This window comes from Sinocyclocheilus rhinocerous, unplaced genomic scaffold (genome assembly GCF_001515625.1).
Source record: "Sinocyclocheilus rhinocerous isolate Xijiao unplaced genomic scaffold, SAMN03320098_v1.1 scaffold47, whole genome shotgun sequence".
Taxonomy (NCBI): domain Eukaryota; kingdom Metazoa; phylum Chordata; class Actinopteri; order Cypriniformes; family Cyprinidae; genus Sinocyclocheilus; species Sinocyclocheilus rhinocerous.
Genome location: NW_015633578.1, coordinates 94,322 through 100,760, shown reverse-complemented (window position 1 = coordinate 100,760; position 6,439 = coordinate 94,322). Strand labels below are relative to the sequence as shown.

Genomic DNA, 6,439 nt, shown 5'->3' with positions numbered 1-6,439 from the left:
TATAATAAAATGTTTTGTTTATTATTATTATTTATAATAATAATAATAATAATAATAATTATTATTATTATTATTATTATTATAAATAATAATAATAAACAAAACATTTTATTATAATTTTTTTTTTAATTATAATAATGTTTTATCATACTGCTGTTGCAGTCTTAAGCATGGTAAAATCAGCATGGTCTCTTGTGGCTTTACAGCATAATAACTTTTGACACACAGAATTACTAAATCAGGTGAAATATTATTAGCATGACATTTTCCTCTGCAGTGCATGGAAACCTTGGTGAAAGTAGTTGTAGAGACTGTTGTGTGAAGAGCATTAGAAGTTGTTCTCTGGCTGTGTTACTGGGTCGTGGGTTTGATTGAGGACGCCGCGTCTCGATTGACCCTTGAGTACTGCTACACTCACATATGTCTCGATTCACAGTATTCAAAACCAGGCAGAGAGAAAAGTGAGGACAAGGCCGTCTGAGAGAAGATTATCACTTGACTCTGAGCAGAAAACACCAACGAGTCTCTTTCTGCCATTGACGTTTATCTATCTAGACACATATCTATCTCTATCCATCATTCTGTCTGTCTCATTCTTTAGATCTATCTATCTATCTATTCATCTATATCCATCTCTGTCCATCCACCAATCTTTCTACCAATCTATCAATTGTATATCCATCCTTCCATCCATCCACTGATGTTTCAACCCATCCACATATCTATTTACTCTTCTATCCATCCATCCACCTACCCACCCATCTTTCTACCATCTATCCATCCATCCATCTCTCATTGTTTCTATCATCTACATATCTACCAATCCATCTGTACATCCATTCATCCATCTACCTACATGCCTATCCATCCATCTTTACACCCATCTACATATCTACCTACCCATCCATGAATCCTTTCATCTATATTTCCATCTACCTATCCATCCATCTACCTACCCACCCATCTTTCTATCCATCCATCCATCCATCCTTCTATCAACCCATCAATCTATTTATCATCCATCATTCTATCATTCTTTCTACTCTTCTACATATCTATCGACCCATCCAGCTATCCATCATCCATCCACCTGCCCACCCATCTTTCTACCCATCAATTTATCCACCCATCCGTTCAACTATACATAGTCCGTCCATCCATCCATCCATTCATCCACCCACCCATCTTTCTACCATCTATCTATCCATCATCCATTCATCTACCCATCAATCGTCTATCCATCCATTCATCAATGTTTCTACATATCTATTTACTCTTCTATCCATCCATTTATCTATTCAAACATCTATCATCCATACATCCATGCATCCAACTACCCAACCATCTATCACACATGTAGTGAAGGATCCAAGGGACTGAGAGGAGGTCTGGGCTGTCATAACTTTTTGTTTCAGAGTAGTCGTCTGTACTGCCCAGTGATTGGCTTGTTCATGCGGCGTGAAATTCCTCGCGAAAGGCCAGAGCTGTTGAATCTGTCCTTCACACCCTCACCCTGCCCTCTAATTTATGACGTGCTGTTGCACCAATTAGCACCGTAGGGCCATGTGGCACAACGCAGGTGTCCCGGTCCACACTCGCCGGAGAGAGGGACGCGTTAATGACTCCCTGTCTCACTGCTTCCCGCCGCCGTGTCAGAGAGAGCAGAAGTGGAGATGACATTCTGCATCATGGGAGTCGAGAAAAATACACATGTCGAGAAGGATCTAAGGGACTGAGAGGAGGTTCGGGCTGCAGGCCTCGTCGTTCCATCAATGAGTCAGTTGACCTTTGACACCTTCGGTAAAGCATATGAAGTGTCATACGGAGGCAGGCGGCAGTTCTGGAGCTAGAGAGCGTGTTCGTTTTACACACACATACATATATATATATATATATATGTTCTCAAAGAAAGTGTGCATATTGCATAACTAGCAATTACTAGGGCAGGTAGCTAAAAATATAAAGCACATGCTTGACGCAATCTTAGAGGTGAATGTCGAAGTGGCTTTCATTGTGTTCACCATACTTTAGTTATTATGGACTGTAGAGTAGGTTGTTCAGCTAGCATGCTATTATGAAGACTCTAATAGCTTTCCAGCTAAACATCTGCCCACTTGGGTGAATCATTATATTTTATTATAATTATTCTAAAATAAAATGCATGTTTTAATGTAATTTTAGAAAAGCTAAAAAAGGAACATAATGCAAAACTTCTAAAATTTGTCTAGAAGTACAAAAGCAATTGCAATGTTATTAATATTATTATTTATTTTTGTTATTATAAAATAGAATGCATGTGTCGTTTTTGTTGTCAAAAATAAACTATAATAATAATATGAAATAATAATAATAATAGCTAAATTTACTAAAGCAGCATGCATTTTAATTATTAATAATACTAATAAATTATCAAAATAGGGTCAATTGGCTTTATAAATTGATCAAAAATCACTTTAACAGCAGCTTCTTAAAAAGTCAGTCAGAAATTGTTAGCTAACACTAACACACACTTCAGTTGATATTCTGTTCTCTAACGCAAAGACTTTCAGACTTTTTAGGTGTGACTTCGCCTATTTTGTGACTAGCTGTGAAAAATTGTCTCACAGAGAAAGCGGAAGCTGCTCACACCTGATTAGCGAGACGACCGGCTCCCTCCAGCTAAGTGGACTCTTTTATTGGTCGTCTAAACAATGAAGCAGTCCAACAATAACTCCTGTCCTGCTTGTGCTGACCTCAGGCACACCCGAAGAGCTCAAATCCCAGATCTGGACACACGCGGCCTAATCTGAACACCGGACTGCAATGATGGACGACGCGGGCCGGAGCAAGAGGGACGTGTCCCCGCGTCACCTCGCGTTTCTAGACACAGTCTCCTGCATTTTTAACGAGTGGGAAATTGTATCATCTGTCATAGTAGTGTCTCTCCTCCAGGCAGTGAGCTGACAAAGTGTTTAATATCGGAAATGCAATATTAAAAAGCGTTAGGCTTGGAATTATCCATTACACCTGAGAGGATGGGAAAACTGCCACTCTCATGCCTGGCAAAGCCACTTAACCAGTACATTCAGAAGAAGCAGCGGTTTCGGGAGACACCTGCTCAATCGCTGCATTTTCAATCATATTCTGGGAATCGAACAGAATAGCAGAGAGCAGATATGAAGAGCCGAATATGTGATCCAGGTGCTACAAGCAGGTTTGGGGGGATTAAGTAAATGGAATAGTTTGTGTAAAATCATTTACTCACGTTACATCACATCGTTGCAAACTCGACCCACGGAGTGCAGAAAAAGTACCAGAAAAGAAGTCTGAAGAATTTTGAAATTTAAACAATCCAAAAATAAACAAAAACAACGTAATATGCATTATATTTTATAATAATAATTTGTGCAAGGAATATACAATTTAAATATTTAAACAAATTATCAAAAAAAAAAATACTAAATCAATATGCATTACATTTTATTTATTAAAAATATTATGTGTGTTTATAATAATAGTTCAAAGAAAATGACAGCAACAGCAATAATAATGGAAACACACAAATTTAAAACTTTTAAAATTAATATAAAATTACAAAAGCGGCATATACATCATTCTGAAATATGATGCATATGTTGTTTTCATTATCGTTTTAGATTACATCTGAAATAATAATAATGGTGGAACAAAGAATTTTAAACTTCTAAAATTGATGTAAACTTACAACATATAGCAACATATACATTATATTATTATTAAATATTATTATCGTATTATAAAATAAAATGCATATGCTGCTGTTATCGTCATTTTAGATTACATCAGAAATAACAGAACATACAAAATGTAACATTTCTAAAAAAAATCTAAAATTATAAAAAGCAATATTATTATTATAAAATATGATGCATGTTATCATTATTTTAAATTACATCTGAAATAATAAAAATAAATACAAAATGTAAAACTTCTAAAATTAAAATTACAAAAGAAAACATGCATTATTATTATTATTATTAAATGCAATGCATACTGTCATATTAGATTACATCTGAAATAATAAAACACAACAAAAAATTTCAATTAAACATTTTACATTTATAATATAAATCTATTAATAATAATAATAATAATAATAAAAATCTAATGCATATTGCATTTTAAAATTTTAGATTGCATCTTTTAAAATACTAATTAGAATTAATATTAATTATATAATTATTATTTATTCAAACAATCCAATTATAGACAAAAATCTTTCCTCAATGACAGTCTTTTCCCTCTGCACAGCTCTGAAAAATCATTTGCATCTGCATTCAGATATATTGAAGCATTGCATTAAGTTTGACGTTATTGGTTCTCGAGTGTCGTAAGTAAATGCAACGCACCACTTTGAACGAGATTTGATTGCACAGTCCATTATATGATAAAACTGCACAGAAATGTCTTATTTCGTGTTCTACCAAACAACAAAACACAAGCATACAGGTTAAAAACAGGCGAGTTCATTTTTGGCTGAACTCTTCATTTCCGACATCTGACGACGCCGCTAGTCAACCCGTTACTGTCAGACCCGCTTCCATCTTCATCTTCAAGGGTTTTTCTCAGCACGTGTCCGTCCTCGGGACCACAGGAAATACCCCACACGTCTGTTCCCGCCGATAGGCTCCGGTCCCCTCCGTACGGACGCCAGCTGAATCCACCACGGGCCGCGCTCGGGGCATCACCGGGCCCCTGAGGAGCACCACAGCCATTGTTTCAGGGGTCCGGCTGGCTGGTGACAAACACTAGCATGACATCCCATCTGGAGCGAACATGCGCGATTAATCGCACAGACAGTGGGTCTTTCTGAGAGCCAGAGATAAGACTCGAACATGGCGCCCAACGGAGGGCGCGTGGGGTCTGAGTGGCTAACCGCTAGTCGATACGTCTGTAAAACCAAACGTGGTTAATGTCAAACTAACCCTAACCACTGTTTTTTTATACTGTTTCTATTCAGCTAGCAGGCTTGTCAGCATACAGGAATCTCCTAAACTCTGACTTTCATATTAACACATTACAAACAGCATTTACCTATTACTTGCTAACGCTAAGTACGCCAAACGACTGTGCGCTCAGCTTTTGTCTGCTTATTTTGATGTTTGAGCGTCCAATAACTAATCTGACTTTTTAACTTTGGATATGTTGATATATAATGACTAAATTGTTATTAGTTATATTTGGCAATTAAATGATCTATTGTTTTGTTGTAGTTTTGCATTAATTTTAGAAATGTTGATATTTATCTGTTTCTCACAAACCTATGGTAAAATATTAATAATAATAATAATAATAATACCTTTTACTTATTTCACAAATTTATTTAATAAATTTCACTTCTCTACACAAAATAGTTTTTACTTATATACCTATCGTCCAAATTAAATTTAAATTAAATTTGTATCCAAAAAAGGTTTCATGGGTTAAATAAAATAAACTAAAATTAATTTATTATTTATCCAAAAACACTTGGGGGGCTTTAATTCACACACACACACTGAAAGGGTCTGTACATCCATTGCCTCGTCAATTAAAATGTAAAAGTGCTCTGTCTGGACATTTCATCACTGATAACGACTGCATCAATGCAAAAAAAAAACAAAAAAAACAATTTCACTTTCATGAACCTGAAGACCCTGGAAACTAAAGCACACGTCTCTAATACTCCAGAGGACAAACTCAGACATGAAGCAGACCTGAAGAGCGATTTGAAGCACAGGTGACCTGATTCGTCTCAGCAGGCACCAGACAGACGTGTCTGAGAGGAAAACACACCATAATGAAGCTGCTCTTCCTTCAGAGTATGAAATTAAATTTAAATTAAATTTGTATCCAAAAAAGGTTTCATGAGCAAAAAAAACCCTCACATTTTTTCCGCAAATTCTATACATCTTTCTCATTAATATAATGCATTGGGAAGTTGAGATGAAAATTCCTGAATGAATGCAAAAGTCTCGAGCGGCAGCTGATTTAAGTTACCTGGAGGACCTCTGACAGCAAAAGCTTCACTGATTGGAGCTTTAATTCGGCCAATTATGCAGCTAATTACCTAATTTACAGCTCAAGTGAAGCACGACTCTGCAGACGGCGATTGGGCTTCACTTTACAACACTTTAAAACAATCATGAATGAATGTCCAATCGCACAAAAACAAGGGCAGGATGTATTTCACTAATACAAAATAATAATAAAAATCTATAAATATGGGCCTGGCTTCACAGACAGGGCTTAGACTAAACCAGGATTAGGCCATAGTTCAATTAGGACATTTAAGTCATTTTTATAAACGTGTCTTAGAAAAAGCATTACTGGTGTACATCTTCAGACAAAACAATGGCACTGATATATTTTAAGACCAGTCAGTGCAAGTTTATTTCAGTTGAAACAGTCTGGGACTAGGCTTAAGCCTTGTCTGTGAAAC

At 36.2% G+C, this 6,439-nt stretch overlaps 1 long non-coding RNA gene across 1 annotated transcript in view; it reads right to left on the bottom strand.

Annotated features, from left to right (window-relative positions):
- The window catches only part of LOC107744657 (uncharacterized), a 22,059-nt gene extending 16,239 nt beyond the window's left edge, over positions 1-5,820 (bottom strand). The window contains exon 1 of the long non-coding RNA XR_001640507.1: positions 5,715-5,820. This is a non-coding gene — a long non-coding RNA (uncharacterized LOC107744657). The remainder of the gene's footprint in view (positions 1-5,714) is intronic.
- Between the last annotated feature and the right edge of the window lie 619 nt (positions 5,821-6,439).